This window comes from Ovis aries, chromosome X (assembly GCF_016772045.2).
Source record: "Ovis aries strain OAR_USU_Benz2616 breed Rambouillet chromosome X, ARS-UI_Ramb_v3.0, whole genome shotgun sequence".
Taxonomy (NCBI): domain Eukaryota; kingdom Metazoa; phylum Chordata; class Mammalia; order Artiodactyla; family Bovidae; genus Ovis; species Ovis aries.
Genome location: NC_056080.1, coordinates 27569174 through 27593098, shown reverse-complemented (window position 1 = coordinate 27593098; position 23925 = coordinate 27569174). Strand labels below are relative to the sequence as shown.

The window sequence follows — 23925 nt, the reverse complement described above, 5'->3', positions numbered from 1 at the left end:
CATCTTTATCATTTCAACCTTTCCTGACTGCGATTCAGAACCAGCCTGAGAGGTCATCAAGATCACAACAGAATCTTTACAGAATCACACTTATACTATATGAAGCAAAAAGAAAAAGAGCCCTATTTTAAAAGTCCAGTAGAACCAAATTCTCTAATTTGCCTTGAACTTCATCCCATTAATTCTCATTATCAGCAAATGGTTGGACTTAACACATTTTCTGTCATTTCATACTTCTAAGGTTTTACTACATGAGTGAAAGACATAAACTTTATAATGCGCCAAATTTAATCCACAATTTCATTCTCTCAAAAAATAGTTCATGTATTCCAAAGAAAAGTTCAATATGTATGGATTAAAAGAAATGTGATAATTATGAGACTAGAGAATGGAATATTACCTGATCATCTGCCATGCATTAGACTGTTTGGAGGGTGCAATTTCTTTCCTCATAGAAACCACAGGAAGTTCAACAGTTCAGTAGTTTGCCCAAGGTCATAGTTAATATGTAGCAGAGACTAGACTACAGCACACAACTACCCAATGTAACGACTATACTTTTTCCACTGTACCACATTTTTTAAAGCATGTCAGACAGCTCATTAAAAAAGGTAATAAAAAGAATTTTTACAGAACTCTTAAAACTATTTTTCACATTCACACCATAACATATCCAACAGCTCTGATTACTTCAGTTCTAGGCTCCACATTTGCCAGGCCCCTCAAAAATGTAACATATTTATCCTTGAATTGCAAAAATAGTAAAGTATACAAAATTTCAAATTATTCCAAATGATGGCTTGAGAAGCTTTAAAATCTTTGTAATTATTGATAAGTATCACGGGAGCAGTGGCGAAATGAAGTGAGCCATTAAGGGTATACCATCAGCTGAGAAACGGGATCATTATATTTCTCCCCTGATTATCCACTTTATCTTCTACAGCCACTACAGCTCATTGATACATTTAGAACTTAAAATTTAGTTATCTGGTTACTATACCATTGTTGTTGTTGTTCATTCACTAAGTCGTGTTGACTCTTTGTAACTCCCTGGACTGCAGCACACTAGGCTTCCCTGTCCTTCACCATCTCCCAGAGTGTTATCAAACTCATGTCCATTGTGAAGGTGATGCCATTCAACCATCTCAACCTCTGTCATCCCCTTCTCGTCCTGCCCTCAATCTTTCCCAGCATCAGGGTCTTTTCCAATGAGTCAGCTCTTCACATCAGGTGGCCAAAGTATTGGAGCTTCAGCTTCATCATCAGTCCTTCCAATGAATATTCAGGGTTGATTTCCTACAGAACGGACTGATTTGATCTTGCTGTCCAAGGGACTTCCAAGAGTCTTCTCCAGCCCCACAGTTCAAAAGCACTCAGCCTTCTTTATCATCCAACTCTCACATCCATACACGACTACTGGAAAACTGTACCTTTGACTAAACAGACGTTTGTCAGCAAAATGACGTCTCTGCTTTTTAATGTGCTATCTAGGTTTGTCATAGCTTTTCTTCCAAAGAACAAGTGTCTTAATTTCATGGCTGCAGTCACCATCTGCAGTGATTTTGGAGCCCAAGAAAATAAAATCTGTCACTGTTTCCACTGTTACTCCATCTATTTGCCATGAAGTGATAGGACCAGATTCCATGATCTTCATTTTTAGGAATGCTGAGTTTTAAGCCAGCTTTTTCACTCTCCTCTTTCATGTTCATCAAGAGGCTCTTTAGTTCCTTTTCACTTTTTGCCACTAGAGTGGTATCATCTGCGTATCTGCTGCTGCTGCTAAGTCACTTCAGTCGTGTCCGACTCTGGGTGACCCCATAGACGGCAGCCCACCAGGCTCCCCCATCCCTGGGATTCTCCAGGCATGAACACTGGAGTGGGTTGCCATTTCCTTCTCCAGTGCATGAAAGTGAAAAGTGAAAGGGAAGTCGCTCAGTCGTATCCGACTCTTAGCGACCCCATGGACTGCAGCCTACCAGGCTCCTCCGTCCATAGGATTTTCCAGGCATATCTGACATTGTTGATATTTCTCCAGGCAATCTTGATTTCAACTTGTGATTCATCCAGTGTGGCATTTTGCATGATGTACTCTGCACAGAAGTTAAATAAGCAGAGTGACAATATATAGCCTTGATATACTCCTTTCCCAATTTTGAACCATTCTGTTGTTCCATGTTTGGTTCTAACTGCTGCTTCTTCACCTGCATACAGGCTTCTCAGTAGGCAGGTAAGATGGTCTGGTATTCCTGTCTCCTTAAGAATTTTCCACAGTTTGTTGTGATCCACACAGTCAAAGGCTTTAGCACAGTCAATGAAGCAGGAGTATATGTTTTTCTGGAATTCTCTTGCTTTCTCTATGAACCAACGGATGTTGGCAATTTGACCTCTGGTTACTTTGCCTTTCCTAAATCCAGCCTGTACATCTATTAGGTTCTCAGTTCACATACTGTTGAAACCTAGCTTGAAGGATTTTGAGCATAACGTTGCTAGCATGTGAAATGAGTGCAACTGTACGGTAGTTTGAACATTGTTCGGTATTTTCCTTCTTTGGGATTGGAATGAAAATTGACCTTACTATGTATTTTATTTCCGTATTTATAATCATCTCTACTAAAATATGTAGTCAAATCTCAACATGCCTAAAGTCAAAAAAATATAAATATTTAGCAATGCTTTTAACTCTTAGGTAATCTATAAGCAAACTACACAGAAACCAATACCACACTTGGCCTTTTCCCTGTCCTAGAAAAAAATGTGTTTTATCTGATATGTTTCAGACTAAAACTTGCCAGATTTTATTAAATATTTTCCAAAAATCACTCCCCAAGCAAATATGATGTATACCAAAAAGTGGAGGAACATAGTTTAGATGATGACTGTCAATTTAACTGTCATTTTTTCATTTTTAATTTACACTATAAATGAGAAGATTGTGAGCATAAGGCTTCTCTCTGTTTATTTTAGGCAGAATATTCTTAGTAATACTCTACAAAGATAAAAATATCTACTGTTTTACCTTGTTTTTCTTCTACTAACTTTATTTTTGCACTAAAAAGCTTTTGCTATCATCTCTAAAATGTGTCTGTGTACTTCCTAATTTTAAATCTGTAATACATAATTCTTGGTGATCAGTTTAGCCTATGAGTTGGATTTTTTCTTCTGTCAACTGTCTTATTAAGTTATGCATTTTGGTATAGTACTTACAAGAAGTCCTCAAACTCCTACTTATAAAAGAGTTAGTAGTGAACATAATAAGTATAAATGTATCTACCGGTAGACTATTGGAATATTAAGTATTGCATACTTTGCTACAATAAAAATTGGAAAAGACATTTTCAAAAGATTTATAGCTTCTCTTCAAGCTTAGGTATTAGAATATTCAAACACCACATTTTGACAAACATTTACAATATTTTTTTCATATTATATTGAAAATTGTTTTCCTCTGAAATCATCTTCTCACATTCAAGATTTAATAGTCAATATATGTAATACTATACTGGAGTAAATTTGTTCAGAAACAGAACTACTGCACAAGAATACATATAAAACACACCTCCACTGGAAATTTGATTCTCTGCCTGTTGCCATTTGGGTCACATAACCTAAAGTTTCTCAGCAGCTCCTGTTACTACTGTATCTGTCTCATTCTAGCTTCCCAATGGAGTCACCACTGAGACTAAAACCACTGGATGCTACAAAATGGAAAACAGAGATAAAACCCAGTAATACAGCATCTAATATTTAGAGAATTAATAAACAAACATTTCTTTATAATAAAGCAGATTAAATTCATTGTAAGTGTGTTTCCCCACACATAAAAATAAAATCTCTAAACAGGATATTTTTTTAATCCTTTAAAAGTTTTAGTGTTGAAAAAAATTTGTTTATTGGTAAAATATGAATATGGGCTATATCAAATTAATGTATTGTTTCACTGTCAATTTCCTGGGTTTGGTAACGTATGACAGTTATGTAAAATGTTATCATCAGAGGTAAGTAAGTAAAGTGCATAGGGGAAATCACAGTATTTTTGGCAACTTGTGTAGTTGCAGCATTATTTCAATATAATAAGTTTAAAAACTTGCTTTGTGAAATTTACTACTCTTTAAGGTTACGTTCAGATTTTCTATGAGTTTAGAACTCTATAATCATAAGCCATTTTCAGCTAATACATAATCAGAGCTTCAATACCCAATACCATTTTGGTATAAAAGATGTAACGCTTTTTAACTTGTGCTATTTTTTTCTCTTCTCTCAAAGCAACTTTCATGAGCACATATTTCAGTTTTAAACTCTACTATATTTTCTAAAATGCCCTTTTATTTGGTGAGTCTTTTCATAGATTTACTCAATGAAAGTGTGAACGATATCATAATTTCTTCTTCATATTTCCCCAAAAAGTTAATTTCCTCAAGCTGTCTTCAAGTGAAACATCTTCAACATGAATTTCCTTCTGTAGACAAGTCACTGGAGTATGCAACATAAAAATAAAATATTCCCCATAGAATAATTATAAATAAATATATACTAACACAATATTTGCCAGCTATTTGTCATCATCATTATATAGCAGTCCCGTCTCAAGTTGACATTTAGATGTGGCTTGAGCTCTCACTGTCAACATGGACTTGCTCAGTATCTTAAACACTAACTGTTCATTAAAAAAGTTTATACGTTAAAAAGAATTCATTTGAATCAGTTCTGATGAGATGGATGAAACTGGAGCCGATTATACAGTGAAGTAAGCCAGAAAGAAAAACACCAATACAGTATACTAACACATATATATGGAATTTAGGAAGATGGCAATGACGACCCTGTATGCAAGACAGGGAAAGAGACACAGCTGTGTATAACGGACTTTTTGGACTCAGAGGGAGAGGGAGAGGTGGGATGATTTGAGAATGACATTCTAACATGTATACTATCATGTAAGAATTGAATCGCCAGTCTATGTCTGACGCAGGATGCAGCATGCTTGGGGCTCGTGCATGGGGATGACCCAGAGATGTTATGGGGAGGGAGGTGGGAGGGGGTTCATGTTTGGGAACGCATGTAAGAATTAAAGATTTTAAAATTTAAAAATAAAAACTAAAAAAAAAAGTTTATACAGAATTTGGTATTATCTATAATTAAAAATAGCTGTTGTTCTAGAATATTATTTCATTATTATGCCTGATTATTTATAATTTGCTTTACTATCTTGGATAACAGCTCATAGTAATATTTTAAGTCCATCTTAATACAAATAAAATGCATGTCATTAATTTTTAATAATTAAGATAGTATATAATACTCTAAAGATAAAATATATGGGTATATTTATTTTACTTCCGAGCATTTTTCACTTAGATTCTGCCTAGTGCTGTCTAGCATTTCTGTTAACATATAAGAAGATTAAATTTTAGAAATACTATTGAAAGTCAATAAAATATTTATTTCATGACCTAAAATGCACATTTACCAAACTATATACTTATTTTGTAATCTCTTTTGCTGTTTTAAACTTTAGTAGTAGTGTTAGTCACTCAGTCATGTCCGACCCTTTGTGACCGCGTGAACTGTATAGCCCACCGGGCTCCTCGGTCCATGGGATTCTCCAGGCAAGACTACTGGAGTGGATTGCCATTCCCTTCTCCAGAGTACCTTCCAGACCCAGGGATCGAACCTGAGTCTCCTGCTTTGCAGGCAGATTCTTTACCATTTGAGATACAGGGAAGACCTTTTAAACTTTAAGCACATATAGAAACTACAAGTAGTCACATAAAATACAGTAAGAAAGAAGAAACCTTGGTTTATTTTTCTTAGCCTTTATAATCAATGGGCTAATTTGGTTTATTTCAAATCTACTGTTTAGATGCAGGACTGTGCGGTACTACAGGAATTGGAAGCATGCATTCCATCTGAAACAAGTGCTAATGATTTGAAACCTCTATCAACTGACTCTCAAAATGAACAGTTATAGCTGAGGGTGCTACCTGTCTAACTGGGAGTTCTAGTAAACTTCTGAGTAGAATTCAATGTTTATTTGAGCATATAAAGAATACATATGTGTTCATTCGAAGCTTACATATATTATTGCACATCGATCACAAATACAGCAATTATTTAGAGTTCAAAACAAAAATATTTTTCAAGGAGTAGTTTATCACTAGCATTGTTTTTAACTGTCAGGTCGTGGTGTTATTGTTTTCTATTATTTTCCAGAAAAGTGGCCCCCTTCATTTCCTTTACCAAGGTCCTTCACCCAGATTGGAACTCTACTGTATACTGAACAGTATACTCTTTCCTAAAAGGATCACACTCATATTTCTTTTCTGCACCTTTGCTTTTTCTGTTTCTTCTTTGGGGAATACTCATCCCTTTCACCTCTCATTATTTCCAGCTGTCAAAATCTGATCTCTCATCTTTGTTCAAGTTGTTTGAATAAGATATAACCCAAGGATTCAATTCTGCGTAATGCTGTGGAGAATACACTGAATAGGGAATGATAAGACCTCATTTCTGGTACCTATGGTCAAAAAATACACTCCATTGTTTACCAGATGTGCCAGCTCTCTGGGCCTCAATGTCTAGAACTGAGGGTTTACACTAGATGGATCCTAAGACCTCTAAACTACGGTTCTGTGATACGATATTTATCCTTAAGATATTTTTTCCTCTATGTCCTCACAGCAACTCATTGTATAGAAATGAATATCTAATTCTTCCTAAGTAATTTCATGGCATTTGGGTTTCTGGTGGTAAGTAGAATTAACACTAGGAATCTGTGAATATTGAGGATATATAATCTGCAGTTAGTGCTCTGACAGAGACAATAACACCTAAGAAGATGCTTCACTTATGAGAGGAGATTCAAAATGAATGAAAGAGCACAGTGGAGTTTGCAAGCAGCAAGAGATGGGACCTCAGAAAAGGAGGTGGAGTGTGCTATCAGCATGTCAGAGGGAAGGGAAGGGAGGCAGGCAGGGATGTAGGAGACGTAGGAAAAAAGAATCGAACTGTGGTGAAACTGATGCTTGGTAAACCAAAGGCCTAGTAATCAAAATGAGTCTCAAAAAGTGGGGTGAGTAATACCTTTGCTACAGTAGCACTCTGCGAGAGAACACTGCCTCATGATGCAATAGGCATACCCTGACTCCCCAGGGAACTAGTGGTAAAGAACCCACCTGCCAACGCAGGAGATGCAAGAGACAAGAGTTCGATCCCTGGGTCAGAAAGATCCCCTGGAAGAGGGCATGGCAACCCACTCCAGTATCCTTGCCTGGAGAATCCCATGGACAGGGGAGTCTGGCGGGCTACAGTCCAAGGGGTTGCAAAGAGTTGGACACAACTGGAGTGACTTAGCATACAACCTTGTTACCTATGAGTGGGAGAGTATAAAGACTCAAGATATTTCTCATCTGTCTGTGCCCCACCCGGAAATCTAGTCAATCATTTCAGCTGTCCTCAAACTAAAATTTCCTTTCTTTAAAACACAGAGACAAGTGTTTCAGAAAAACATTTAAAAATTATTTACAGAATTATAAGTAGGCCTGTGTTTCCACTTCATGACACTTTTAAAGAAAACATGGCTGGGACTTTGAAAATGGAGAGTGTCACCTATCCTCTCCTTCCAGCTCATGCTTAAGAGGACATGAAGGCAGGCCTAAAACACTGGCTTACACAGTAAGATGAAATCGCACACCAAATTTCTATTCTCATGATAAATTAACCTTTCTGAGTTCACCTTCCATCTTATTAAATAAGAAAGAATTATTAACTATTCTTTAAAACATTTCCCACCCTTATCTCTATTTCCTTATTCCTTGGTCTCCTTTTTTTTTTTTTCCTCAAGGAAAACCACAGGCAAAACTAATGCTGAATACATGGGTTAACTACTGTCAATGAGAAAATCAGTCAACAGACATAAGCAAAGTGAAAACAGATAGGATGTCAGACAAGCAGCCTTTGGGTCATGATAACAATAACAGCTAAATATGATGGTGGTTGTGGTGAGGATAACAACCAAGTATTGAAGGCATGCTATAAGGTAAGGGTAAAATTTCTTAAGTATTAACATCCTTCATTAGAAAATCTTGAGTTTCCTTTTCAGAGATATGTGCCATTGAGGAAACATCAACTTCCTTTATTTGAAGACTTGCATCAGCTATGAAAATTAGAAATATAAAAATGAAACATAGTTAATTTACCATATCATAATATTCTGTACAGCATCATCAAACCCTCTTCTTTCTAAACCAGTTCCAACAGCCTATTTTCCTCTTAGCTGCTTCACAGATAGATATAAGTTAGTATCTCACAATTCAAGCAAATCATTTCAATTTTATTTATTTTTAATTTGTATTAGTGTGTTAGCGTGTTTTTATATATGTGAGATACACTCACACACAAATACACACACACACACACACACACACACACACACACACATATATACAAACTGGGAAGGCATTTTATGACTTTTGAGCCCTTTGGCATACTTCCTGGAAGTCTCAGTAATGACTATAGTTACTCTTAATTGCCTTCAACACACTTACATGAATGCTACATTCAGTTGAATTATTTCCTGGATTCCCTCTAATTAATCTGATAGCAGCTGTTTTAAAGCCTGTGCTGATTAACAGTTGCAAGACAGCTAAATGCCTAGTACAAGAAAAGCTCTGTGAAGCTTACGTATGTTCATCCACATAATTTTGTCTTTTAAGCATCAACAATTCAAAGAAGATGTGCTATTTTTAGTTAACTATATTATTTGTTTATATAACTCAAATGGTTTCACCCTAATATACTAAAATATCATCTCAGTATATTTAATAAATATCCTAATAGGTGTTATGGGAATCTGCATTTCAAAAAATAACATGTTTTAAAGGTTTAAATAAATCTTAAAGTAAACCACTGAGGAATTATTATACTATGTATTTGTGCTGGTCACCTTGTCCTGGTTCAGAAAATATAAATGAACTTTAAGATATAAATGATATATTAAATAAGTGATTCATTGAAAGTAAAGTGCTATGAGGAATACTTTTAAGGTCAAACTACACACATTTGTTGATATTTTGTTCCTTTTGACCAACAAATAGCAATTTGATGCATTTCAGACATACGTTCAGCTTAAATAATCACCATTAAAAGGCATTCTCTGTAAGTAGCAATTTAGGCTATATTCTGCCTGTTAGAAAATTAAAGTTCTTTATATATATATATATATATATATATATATATATATATATATATATACACACATATATATATATATTTACTTTACAATATTGTATTGGTTTTGCCATAAAAAAAGAAAAAAGAAAAGAAAATTAAAGTTCTGATGCTGTCATTCTTCTAAAAAGCAATCAAAACATTCTATTTCCCAAGATACTGAGGCCAGACCTCATAGTCTAGCATAATCCTCTCCATCTTGGTCTTTGGCCAATCCATATTATTCCTATCTCATTCCCATTCAATTAGCTCACCTAGCAAGTGTCTTTCTTTTTTTTTTTTTCCCCCCCTTGAGTTGTGCTATTTCTTCACTCAGCCTGGTATGGCCTGTTGGTGGAACCCTTCAAAGGAAAGTTTAAAACCATTTCCTCAAAAAGCTATGTCAAGATTCACAAACTCACATGACTCTCTACAGGAGCCATCAATAAGTGATTGGGCTTGCTGTTAGGCCTATGAAAGATAGCTGAGGGTCAGCTCCAGACCTCGGTAGTGGGCAAAGTTTTCAGATATCATGATATCCTGAAATATTTCAGAAACCAATAATTTAATGTGTGATATTCTGTTTTTTAAATGTTGGCAACAAATATAAATTTTAAACCCTTTGGAAGTCAAACTGTTCACATCTGTTGACTGGCTTGTGCCTCTCAACAGATTGTGGCTTCTGCCTCAAATAATCCTGAGGAGGAAGTGACCTCTACACAGTGTATTCAGCTAATCGTATATAGACTCTGTCCACACTGTGGTTCGGGGGTGTGTGTGAATACATCCCACTGGTGTTTTGTACATAACAGAATTCAAAAATATTAGCTACAAAGAAGCAGCAGGCATAGGTAATGCTTGACAATGCAAGAACTAGAAATCAAATCCCTACTTGGCCACTCACAAAGTGTGTGACCTTAGTATTTTACTTATACTATAAAATCTGCAGTGAAAATAATCATAATCTGTCTACTTTGTAGCATTGAAGTAAATGACATACAATGTGTGCAATAATTAGGAAAAGGTCTAGCACAAGTTAACACTCAAACAAGTGTTAACTGCCATTATTAGTGTTATTCTTATAGAAGTATAGCAAATATGTATGTCTTATTATATAAACACACATTTAACAAATTTTTACTTAATTATAAGTATGCTTTCTATTGCTATTTCATACCCCTTCTGAGAAATCATAGCCAGGACTTTGTTTATAATACTCTGAAACATGAAACAAATCCAAATCTTCCCTTCCAAGAGAATGGATACAAAATAGCTATGTAGTTATGTAGGAAAATGTCATATATACATACATACATGCATACTGACATACACAACAGCAAGGATCAATTTCAAAAACATTATATTGACCAAAAGGAGCCAGACACAAGAGATTATCTACCGAATGACTGTATTTATATGAAGCTCAATAACAGTCAAAATTAATTGATAGTAACAGAAATCAGAAACAGGTTACATTTGATATGTAGGAATTGGCTGTAAGGGGCATGAGGGAAAGATATGGACTGATAGAAATGTAATTATTGATTAAGGTATGAGTTACACAGTCAGTAAAACTAAAAAAAATCACCTATTGATACTTAAAGACACACAATTCATAAGAAGAATATTTCAACTCAATACAAGAATTTAAAAAGTGATACATTAAACAGTTGCAGCACGTTCCTGAAGACATCAATAGTAACAGAAATGAATTTTTAAGTTATAAAATAATATTTGAACCCATAAATACAAAAAAATTCTCAATCTCATTTTTATTATATAAATGTCATCAAGAGGTTTTTAAATAGGGCATGTTTCCTTCATTGGTTGCGTACTAGAAGAATCAGGGGACAATACCAATGACTTTTTATGTCAATCTGTTATCACTTATTAAGTTAAATGTATTAGATGAACTCTACAGAATGCAGGTAAATCTTTAAAATTTTGAAACTACTATGAATATTGTGAAGAACTCAAATATATCTTAATATACAGTGAATAAAAGTGTTTGAAATTACACTGAATTAGTATTGACCTAAAGGCATATTCTGAAAGCTATTGTGAATTTAAAAATAAAATTATAAGGCTTTAAAATGATTTTAGTTCCCTAAAATAGAGTATAGGAAAAATAAATTAGGTTATTTCACTTCTAAGTAAATGTAACTCACTACAGTTTATGGTCATAAAACTATGTTTTTCAAAATATTTCTGACCTACACTAGGTTCTACTCAAGTTCAGAAGAAACTAGACGATTTTTTTTTTCAGAACTCCCATTTCTAGTTCATTCTTACTGAATGACAACAGATGTTTAATTTTAGAAATAGTTTTCATGGCAAACTATCTGAACAGGATTTTGAAAAGAACATTTAGACAAATCGTTAAATCTTTATGTTAAAATGTACTAAGTAAAGGAAATAATTAGGAAGTATAATACTTCAAATAATTAAATCCAACAGTATGTCAAATACACCCTAATGTACTAATTTTATTTTTAACTGAAAGCACTAATTAATATATTTTAAATTAGGTATAAAGTGATGAAAAGAATTTCAAAACACTGAATCATAAAATAAAGATGCTCAAACGAGAAGCATCTGCAGAATGGTGCAATATTGACCACTGAAAATCTACTTCTTTGTGACAGCTAGAAGAACACTGGAGAAAATTGTCAAAATCAACTTTTTCAGACCTCTGGAAATTAACCAAAACCAGGCAACAATCTGAAGACTGAGTCTTAGTAAGAACAGTGGGCGTTGTAGCATTTTGACTCTCTACTACTAACCCCTCTTCACAGTTCTGTGTTACCCTGAAGAAACAAGCCAATAGCCTCACAGCCTATGAAGGGGGAAGGCTGGATTGGGAACACTTCACAAAGCTCCATCTCAAGAGGACAATTACTTTTGATCTGTCTTGCTGCCCCTTTAAAAAGCCCCATTTAAGGACTTCTCTTTATTTGACCTGACTTAGAACTTGCTCAGTGAGGAAAGTGTTATCTTCACAATGTTGTACCTTTTTGCAAAATTAATCACCAGCAAGTGTTTCATATTTCATCTTCCTGAGGTGGTAAAACCAGATGGGACAAACAGGAATATAGCCAAAACATCAAAAAGGAAAATGGAGTGAATAAGATGACCATCAGCAGCTTTGAAAAGCTATTTCTGGGGCCACAGGCATATACAGGAATGTGTCCACGTCCAGAAGAGACCCAGAAGAACCAAAACTTCTCATCTCTGACTGATCTTAAGTCTCTACACAAGCCAGGAGTAAAGGCCCATGCAAAGATGTCAAATGCCAAAGTGTTAAGGTATACTTCAACATACACACAGAACTTCTAGGAAAATGCTGGGAAGCTTACTGGTTCAAGGCAATTTTTTTAGTCTTTCCGATCACTAGATAGCAAATAAGCTGACCAAGGACATGCCTCAGTAGAATATTTGAAGAAATAATGGCTGAACACTTCCAAAGTAGATGAAAACCATTAATCTATATACCCATTATTTTCAACAAATTCCAAGGATAATAAGGTCAAAGAAAACCATGCCTAGACACATCAGTAAAACTGCCAAAATTCAAGGACAATGAGAGGATTTTGAAAATAGCAAGTGAAAAACACAAAGGAGTTTCAACAAGATTATCAGCTGACTATTCATTAGAAATCACAGAGGCCAGAAGGTGGTAGATAAAATATTAAGGTACTAAAAGTACAGAGCACCCAATCAAGATTTCTATATCCAGCAACACACTGCTTCAAAAATAAAGGAAATATTAAGATAGTTGCAGATGAACAAAAACTGAAAGAAATTGTCATGAGCAGACTTGCCCAAGAAGAAATAATAAAATAAATCCTTTCAGCTAAAATACAGGACCATGCAATCACTCAAATGAACAGGAAGAATAAAAGAGTCCCATTACAATTAACTACACAAGAAAATATAATGAATAGTTTAAATCTGTTTTGCTTGGAATACTTCCTTCTCCCGTCTCATTTAAAAGAAAACTATATAAAGTAGTAATTATAAAACTGTCTTGATGGAGTCATATGGTATAAAAGAGGTAAATATCTGGTGGCTCAGATGGTAGAATCTGCCTATAGTGCAAGAGACCTGGGTTCAATCCCTGGGTTGGGAAGATTCTTGTAAAAGGGAATGGCATCCCACTCCAGCATTCTTATCTGGAAAATCCCATGGACAGAGTAGGCTGGCAGGCTAAAGTAAATGGGGTTGCAAAGAGTTGGACACAACTGAGCAACTAATTTATATATATATAGCACAAACAGTGGTGAAGAAAGCAGCTGTATCAAAGCAGTTCTATATACAGTAAAATTAAGATTAATCCAAGATAGATTGTTTTAATATACTAATTGCAATGCTAATAGCAACTATGATGAAGATACTACTGAAAATCCTCAAAGCTAGGCTTCTGTAGTATGTGAACTGAGAACTACCAGATGTACAAGTTGTTTAGAAAAGGCAGAGGAACCAGAGACCAGATTGCCAACATCTGTTGGATCACAGAGAAACCAAGGGAATTTCAGAAAAATATCTACTTCTGCTTCATTGACTACACAAAAACTTTTGACTGTGTGGATCACAACAAACTGTGGAAAATTCTTAAAGAGATGAGAATACAAGGCCACCTAACCTGCCTCTTGAGAAACCTGTATGCAAGTCAAGAAATAATAGTTAGAACCTTACATAAAACAACAGACTGATTCAAAATTGGGAAAGGAGTACGTCAAGGCTATATACTGGCACCTTGCTTATTTAAGTTCTATGCAGGGTACATTATGAGAGGGTGGAAGAATCACAAGCTGGAATCAAGATTGCTGGGAGAGATATCAACAACCTCAGATATGCAAATGATATCGATCTAATGGCAGAAAGTAAAGAACAAGTAAAGAGCCTCTTGATGAGGGTGAAAGGAGAGTGAAAAAGCTAGCTTAATACTCAACATTTAAAAACTAAGTTCATGGCATCCTGTCCCATCACCTCATGGCAAATAGAAGGGGAAAAAGTGGAAGCAGTGACAGACCATTTTCTTAGGCTCCAAAATCACTGTGGACGGATGAGGGCTACAGCCATGAAATTAAAAAAGATGCTTGCTCCTGGGAAGAAAAGCTATGACAAATCTAGACAGTGTAGTACATATACACAATGGAGTATTACTCAGCCATTAAAAAGAATACATATGAATCAGTTCTAATGAGGTGGATGAAACTGGAGCTGATTATACAGAGTGAAGTAAGCCAGAAAGAAAAACACCAATACAGTATACTAACACATACATATGGAATTTAGAAAGATGGTAACAATAACCCTGTATGCAAGACAGCAAAAGAGACACAGATGTATAGAACAGTCTTTTGGACTCTGTGGGAGAGGGAGAGGGTGGGATGATTTGGGAGACTGGCATTGAAACATGTATAATATCATATAAGAAATGAATTGCCAGTCTAGGTTCGACGTAGGTTGCAGGATGCTTGGAGCTGGTGCACTGGGATGACCCGGAGGGATGGTGTGGGGGGGGGTGGGAGGGGGGTTTGGGATTGGGAACACGTGTACACCCGTGGCAGATTCATGTTGATGAAAACCAATACAATATTGTAAAGTAAAAATAATAATAATAAATAAATAAATAAGAAAAAAAACAAAAATAAATAAAAAGCAGATACATCACTTTACTGACAAAGGTCAGAATAGTCAAAGTTATGGTTTTTGCAGTAGTCTCAGATGTGAGAGTTGGACTATAAAGAAGGCTGAGTGCCAAAGAATTGATGCTTTTGAATTATTGTATTGGAGAAGACTCTTGAGAGTCCCTTGGACGGCAAGGAGATCCAACCAGTCAGTCCTAAAGGAAATCAATCCTGAATAATCATTGGAAGGCCTGCTGCTGAAGCTGAAACTCCAATACTCTGGCCACCTAATGGGAAGAACTGACTAACTGGAAAAGACCCTGATGCTCGGAAAGATTGAAGGCAAAAGCAGAAGTGGGCAGCAGATGAGATGGTTAGCATCACTGACTCAATGGACATGAGTTTGAGCAAACTCCTGGAGATACTGGAAGACAGAGAAGTGTGGCGTGCTACAGTCCATGGAGTCGCAAAGAGTCAGACATGACTGAAAAACAACAAAAGATACTTCACAATAATGGAAAATATTGAAATGCTCAAATTTCCAGTATGACAAAAATTATTGCAACAGACTCAAGAAGAAATTGAATATCTCACTGACCTATTAAAAATACATGAGTAATTAAAATCTTTCAGCAAAGAAAATCTCAGGCTCACCTGCTTTTACAGTAAGTTCTACCATATATTTAATGAACAACTAACACTAATAACTTCAAAGACTATTCCAGAAAATGGAATAGTCCAAAAAAGAGTATGATAGTTCCCATCTCATTATGACACTTGATTACCCTGACACCAAAGCCAGGCAAAGAAATCCCAGTAAATATAATTTACTGTTTAATGCCACTGCTGCTGCTGCTGCTTAGTCATTTCAGTCGTGTCAAACTCTGTGTAACCCTGTGGACTATAGCCTGCAAGGCTTCTCTGCCCATGGGATTCTCCAGGCAAGAATATGTGAGTGGGTTGCCATGCCCTTCTCCAGGGGATCTTCCTGACCTAGGGATTGAACTTGGGTCTCTTGCATTACAGGCAGATTCTTTACCACTGAGCCACCAAGGAAGGCCTTACTGGTTAATATCTCTTTATAAATATAGATGTAAACACGTTCAAGAAAATAACAGGAAATCAAATCCAGCAGCATATAAAAATTATATACTACTACCAAGTAGGATATTTCCCTGGAAATTAAGACTAGCTTCACATCCAAAAATGAATCACTGTAATAAGACATGTTAATAAATTAAGGACCAAAATCACATGACCATCTTAACTGATAAAGAAAAAGCATTTTCAAAAAACTCCAATACTCTTCATGATAAAAAACATTCAACAACTAAGGAATAGAAGGACCCAGTTCAACCGAATAAAGGACATCTACAAGAAACCCAGAGTTAACACAGTAAACTAAAACTAGAAACTTGCCATTTGATCAGAAACAGGACAAGAATTTCCACTTTTGCTGTTTCTGCTCAACACTGTAACATAGATTCTAGTCAATAAAATCAGGCAAGATGATGAAATAAAAGCATCCAAAATTGAAAGGAATAAGTAAAATTATCACTATTTGGAAATTCTCTGGTGGTCCAGTGGTTAGGACTCCACACTAACAGTGTTGAGGGCCTGGGTTCAATCCCTGGTTGGGGAACTAAGATCCCACAAGCTGCATGGTCAAAAAATTAATTAATTTTTTAAAAAGTACTACCATTTAAGATGACATGATTTCTATATAAAGAAAATCCTATGATATCCTCACACACAGAAAAAAAAAACTATTTGGAAATATTAAACAAGTTCAGCAAGGGTACAGGATTTAAGATCAATATACAACAACCAACTTGATTCTATACACTTGCAATAAGCAATCTGAAAATGAAATTTTAAAAAGCAATCCCATTTACATTAGCATCATAAACAGTAGAACACTTAGGTATAAACTTCATAAAGAAAGTATAAGACTTGTATAGTGAAACTATAAAATATTTGTTGAAAAAATTTTTAAAAGACCTAAATAAATGCAAAAATATCCCATGTTAATGGATCAGAAGACTTAACACTGTCAAGATGAAAATGCTTTCTGATTTATTCTACAAATTCAAAGCCATCCCTATTAAAATCTTAGGTTTCCACTTTATAGAAATTAACAAGTTGTGCCTAAAACTGATGTGAAATTGCAAGGCAAAAACAGTGAAAATAATGCTGGGAAGAACAAAGTTGGAGCACTCATATTTTGCAATTTCAAAACTTACTGAAAAGCTACAAAATGAAAGAGTGTGGTACTAGCATAAGAACATTCAGGTCAATGGGATGAAATGGAGAGTCCTAACACAGATCCCCAGATTTACAATTTTTGACAAGGGCACAGAGACAAGTCATTGAGGGGGAAAAAATAGTCTTTTCAACAAGTGACACAAGGACAACTAAATATTTATACCAAAAGAATGAAGTTGCATCCCTACCTCATATCACATACCAAAGTTAACTGTAAATGTATCAGAGACATACTGTCTGCATCTGTAGTTTCTGCATCCATGGATTCAACCAACTGAAGATCAAAAATATTTCCAAAAAAATTACAGAAAGTTCAAAAAAGCAAAAATTTAAAATAGCCACACACTGGCAACAATTCACATAGTGTTTACCTTGTATTTAGTAGTAGTAGTGAAGTCGCTCAGTCGTGTCCGACTCTTTGTGACCCCATGGACTGTAGCCTACTGGGCTCCTCTGCCCGTGGGATTTTCCAGGCAAGAGTACTGGAGTGGGTTGCCATTTCCTTCTCCAGAGGATCTTCCCGACCCAGGGCTCAAACCCAGGTCTCCCGCAGTGTAGGCAGACGCTTTTACCGTCTGAGCCACCAGGGAAGCCCATACCTTGTATTTACAGCTATTCACATAACACTTAACATTGTATTAGGTGTTCTGACTAATCTAGAAATGACAAAGTATAAGGGAGGTATGCCAGTTATATGCAAACACCATGCCATTTTATATAAGGGACTATAGTATCAGAGGGTTTTGATATCCACTACAGGGGGGTGGATCCCCTATAACCAATTTCCCAGGGATACCCAGGAACAAATGTAAATGTCAAAGCTGAAACTACAAAACTTATAGAAAATTAGAAAGTACAGATGCAAATCATCAATATATTGGACAAGAAAGTGGTTTCTTACATACGACACAAAAAGCATGAACAACAAAAGAAAAAAATAAACTGGGTATCATCAAAAATGAAACCTTGTATTTTTCAATGAACACCATTAACAAAGCAAAATTCAAACACAGATTGAGAAGAATGTATTATAACAATTCTTTCAAGCCAACCCAAATTAAAAATGGGCAAAGAATTCTAAAAGACATTTTTTTCAGAAAGAAGATACACAAATGATAAATAAGCACATGGAAATAGGCTTTTCATATGTTAAATCATTCTATTATGCTGTAAAAGGGTTATATTAAAAAAACGAAAAGAACATCCATTAACAGCAATATTTTGATAGATATTTCACTGTGATGGGAATTCATGTTTATAAGGACAGATGTTCATTTACTAGTATCTTATTTAAAGGTGTTAGTTCACATTTTAATTTCCTTACATTAAACACTAACTTTGATCTCCGTTTTGTGTAAACTCTTTGGCTGGTGGTCTGCAGGGACTAATTCAGTCTACCTCTCAATTTAGAAAAGTGAAACCAGGATGCAATTTGTTGTTTTTGAGTCACTAAGCTGTGTGCAACTCTTTTGCAACCCCATGGGCTATAGCCCCTCAAGCTCTTCTGTCCGTGGGATTTCCCAGGCAGGAATACTAGAGTGGGTTGCCATTTCCTCTTCCAGGGAATCTTCCTGACCCAGGGATCAAACCTGTGTCTCCTGCTTGGCAGATGGATTCTTTACTGCTGAGTCACCAGGGAAGCTCAGGATGCAATTAAAAGTGGCAAAATGATTAGTATCAGTAAATGTACAGACCAATCTAAGATCTAGTCACAAGCCAAAACAGAAGCGTGAACTGATGAGATACATAAACACTGGAAACGTTTGAGCCCTTTGCCTTCTATTTAGTGTCAAATAGAAGCTATAAACAAAGGCGTTATTGTAGAAAACAACGTGAGACAGTACAGGAAAATAAAAATGTATTTTATAGGTAGATTAAACTTTTAGAATTTGTAAAATATACAAGTGTTGCTTAATATAATTCAACTCTTAATTAAGCTAACAGAAAAGATACTAAAATGTTAATGACATTCAATATTTGTAGGAGAGCAAAACAACCCACATCTTAATTACTTCTTTAACTTCATCTTTGCTGCAAGTGCTAATAAATGAATAAACGATTTCAATACTGATGACAGGAAAAATTAATTAAATGTACAAATAGCTACCACATAATAAAAATCTTCTTCAAAGCTATTGTAGGTGAAGGTAAAATTTAATTGTTCAAATTTCAGGAAAAAAGATCAAGACACTTGGGGGTTTTTGTATGCATGAGAAAATAAGCTAATCAAGTCAGAAGAAAACCTTTTTTGTAGCCTATATCAAAATCTCTTCCTAACTTCATATTAAATGTGCTATTTGGAAACATTCTATTTTTGATCCCATCTGTGATATTTCATAATGAGTGAACACTCAACTTAGTCTGATCTAGTCTTGATTAGGCTACTACTGGATAACAAGCCAACACATTTTTCCATATATTAATACATACAACTGTGATGCTTTCAGGTTTCTAGATAACATATTTAGGAATTTAAGAAAATGGGTTGCTATTATACACATGGATATTTCTGCCCCATTAATACTGGAGACACTGGTCTGTAACACCAGTTCAACAAATAAATCTTTCACAAATTAAATTCCTTTAAACTACATGAGAAAATAGAGATAAACATTCACATCGTAGTCTACGAATGACTAGTCTTAGAGTTTCCTCTAAGTTCACTAGCCTCAAATTTTCAAGTGAAATATATCCACCCTACTGAAACAGACAAAATGATATGAATTTTCTTTAATAATGGAATGGACACAGCTAATGTATTTTCTTGCATCTGGCAAATCAAATAAGATTCTACTTTATGAACACTGTAAATTCTTAAGCATACAGAGAACTTTAAAAAAAATAAATTTAAGTGGTGATTTTCATGATAGTTTAATATTGGTGATTTGTGCCTATAAATAAGCAAATTCTTTCTCCCTGAGCACTTCTCTACTTTTATATTTTCATGATGGAACATAATATCACTACTCAGGGAAGTTGAAATTCAAATGCCATTCGATATTAATATATGCCACCCAATTCAGAGTCTTACAAATTCAAATTATTTGAAAATAAGAAATTCTTGAACATCCCATAGTTTGCTAGTGTATTCAAGATACTAATACAGTCAATTATTATTCACTGCTTATATCAGAAAGCCAATATAGCTATTGAAAAGTACAATTTCAATATCTGAGATCTTATTTATTTCAATATATATCATATATTCAAATATTAAAAATTTTTACATATGCTGGTATCTGACTCTTTGCAACCCAGGCACCTCTGTCCATGGGATTCTCCAAGCAAGAATATGCTGGTATATGCTTTCAAATGAAATGGCACCACAATAACAACCTAGCCTCTTGAGCGTAACAAATAAAATGTTGCTCTTCAACAGTAAAGGAAAAGCAATTGATGTAGGTAATTTTGAAGTTTGGGGAAACATGCCTGTCATCATCACCAAGAAATATAGCATATTCAGAAATTTATAGAGATATTCATGAGTAAGGGGCAGTTAATTTTCTCAACTTTCTATTAATACTGCAAGCATCATTATGATAACACTGTGTCAAAGATCTTCAGAGAGAACTCTGCCAGCTCCCACACTCTTGCGCCATTCTTCATAAAAGGCCAGGATACTTGAGTGGTTAGTAATTCCCTTCTCCAGGGGATCTTCCCAACCCAGGGATCAAAACCAGGTCTCCCGTATTGCAAGCGGATTCTTTACCAGCTGAGCCACAAAGGAAGCCCAAGAATATGGGTAGCCTACCCCTTCTCCAGCAGCATAGAAACACTCATACTGCCTGATGGCAAATTCATTTCTAATAAGCACAATACAAAAAGCATTTTAAAAGAACTATCCTGACAAACATCAAATTCCCATTGGCCTCACAAAAGCATTTTTAGAAATATTAAGGAGCTGGGTTCAGGCAGATACTATGTTATTTGCTTTCACGAGGCATACACACCAAGGAAACCAGAATTGAAAGAGACACGTGTACCCCAATGTTCATCACAGCACTGTTTATAATAGCCAGGACATGGAAACAACCTAGATGTCCATCATCAGCAGAAGAATGGATAAGAAAGCTCTGGTACATATACACAATGGAGTATTACTCAGCCATTAAAAAGAATACATTTGAATCAGTTCTAATGAGGTGGATGAAACCAGAGCCGATTATACAGAGTGAAGTAAGCCAGAAAGGAAAACACCAATACAGTATACTAACGCATATATATGGAATTTAGAAAGGTGGTAACGATAACCCTGTATGTGAGACAGCAAAAGAGACACAGATGTATAGAACAGTCTTTTGGACTCTGTGGGAGAGGGAGAGGGTGGGATGATTTGGGAGAATGGCATTGAAACATGTAAAATACCATATGTGAAATGAATCGCCAGTCCAGGTTTGATGCATGATACTGGATGCTCAGGGCTGGTGCACTGGGATGACCCAGAGGGATGGTATGGGGAGCGAGGTGGAAGGGGGGTTCAGGATAGGGAGCACATGTACACCTGCGGTGGATTCATGTTGATGTATGGCAAAACCAATATAATATTATAAAGTAATTAGCCTCCAATTAAAATAAATAAATTTATATTAAAAATAAATAAATAAAATAAAAATTTAAAAAAGAGTTTCACAAGCTAGTTTTAAAGGCTAGAGTTCTACAGTTGGGTAGTTGGAAAAGTCACATTCTAATGTTACTTTCAGAAGCTTATAGAAGCTACTCACTTCTTATAGAAGCATAGACATCTTCATACCCTTCCTAATATTTGGCAGAGGGCTTCTGAGTCAATTTGGGTGTGATTAATGAATACACAAAGATGTATTGCTTAGTATTTCAAAAATAATTCAGAGTCTGTGTCAGAAGATGTTTGCTAAGACCAGAAAAAGTTTCCCAGTGAAAAATTCAGGAGTCATTCATTTAGGCACAGTTTTCTGGCAACTAAATCCTTCACCACATGCTCTAAATTCAGTGCAGCCCTGGACTCTGTAACTTTTAAAAAAGATCATGGTAATGCTATTGCTGAGTATTTTCTTTGCACAAAACAAGGTGGGACTTAGATATAAATTTGGGCATGATATGTTTTCTGTCTCCTAGAGAAGATAGGATACTACACAAGTATAAAACACGAAGCGATGGAAGGTAATTTAGACTACTTTCACAGTGCGCTGATAGTCCAGATGATGAAACCGAGGGTCACAGGATATTTTTAATGGAATTTATTTAAGAAGCAATATGAACTTAAATTGAGGCGCAAGTGAAATGAAGCAAGCATAGATTTGAATAGTTTTGCAGATAATGAGTTTGAAATGCAAGAGAATAACCTTTATGAATTCAGGCATGCTTCTGGAGGATAATGTACATTAAAGAAAAAATAAAGAGGCAAAGGGTGCCCCTAACACTGAAAAATCAAATGCAGCTGAGAACCCATTGTAGAAACCTAAGTGGTAGAGTCAGAATGATGGCTCCTAGAGTTGCCTACATCCTAATTCTAGGAGTCTGTGAAAATTTACCTTCTATGACAAAAAGGGCTTTGCATGTGTGGTTAAGGATCATGAAATAGCAAGGTTATTCTCAATTATTCTGGTGGGTTCAGTGTGGTCCTAAGGTCCTTTATAAGAAGGAACCATGAGGGTCAAAATCAGAAAAAGGAGACGTGATGACAGGAGCAAAGGTTGAAATGGTGCAGTTTGAAGATGGAGGAAGGCTCCACAAGGGAAGGTACACAGGAAGTCTTAGATGCTGGAGAATGCAAGGAAATAGATTCTTCATTTAAAGCTTCCAGAATGGACACAGCTCTATTTACACCTTGATTTTAGCCTATAAGACCTAAGTTAGACTTCTAACCTCCAAAGAAAAAGATACTAGATTTGTGGTTTTTGAAGCCACAAAGTTCGTGATAATTTGTTACATCACCAATGGGGAAATAATATATGAAGACCCATACTTAGAGGGTGGAAGGAGGAATTAGAGCCATAGCTAGAAAAAAAGAATCTATCTAAAAAAATCAGAAGGCAAGGTAGAGGTCGAGGTATCCTAGTAGGTATCACAACTGGGAAGCTGGTTGAGTTGGAATGAGAGCGAGTTCAAGGAGAATGAAATCTGAGGACACTGAAAAATCCAAGGACTTTAAAAGGTCACTGGCAATCTTTGAGCAAACAATTAAAGAAGGTACATTCATCATCTGGTAAATTTTTTGTCACTACTTTTTAATAAATTAAGTAAATGAGAGAATATCATAGAGTCATCCTAGAAAGCAGCCACTGATGTCCAAATGAATCTAGGGCTCCTGAAATATAACTACTGGGGAAGAACAGGGACACAGTAGTGGAAGACAGTGTAAATTTCAAGAGGTTTTATGAGGTGAACTGAAGAAAATAAAGCACAGTAAAAGAGAGAATCTCTTTGAGGAAGTTCTGGATCACTCTTTCCTGCATGAGCTATGAACTGCTGGGAAACTCCCAAGTTAAAGGGGCAGTTTGGGACAGCTGAGTGTATGCCTAAATTGGCTGTAAGTCAAAGATGCAGAGTCAAAAAAAAGTAGCAGGAGTTGGTGGAAGTGGTCCTGGATCACAGTGCTGGGCCCTGATGATTTTTCTTACCAGCTGACTATGACTTTGGTCAAAACCCTTCCATCCCCTGGTGGTATTTCCCCTCCTAGAACAAGATGTAACTGAATAAGACATTCGCAAAAGTCCTTTCAGTGCTCACTTCCTTTAACATTAGTGAGAAGTTTCATCCCATCTCTTCCCCCTAACCATCCCCTGCAGGTCTTCCCCTTCCTAAATTAATAAAAATTTTCCTGGCAACACCTTTTCTTCTAATAAAA

General features: G+C 35.7%; 1 protein-coding gene and 1 non-coding gene across 2 annotated transcripts in view; one reads left to right on the top strand and one right to left on the bottom strand.

The window, feature by feature from the left end:
- The window catches only part of IL1RAPL1 (interleukin 1 receptor accessory protein like 1), a 1455753-nt gene that overhangs the window by 1164306 nt on the left and 267522 nt on the right, over window positions 1-23925 (bottom strand). The window lies entirely within an intron of this gene.
- On the top strand, window positions 16407-16479 carry TRNAV-AAC (transfer RNA valine (anticodon AAC)). Its single transcript has one exon. It is a non-coding gene; the product is annotated as a tRNA-Val (tRNA).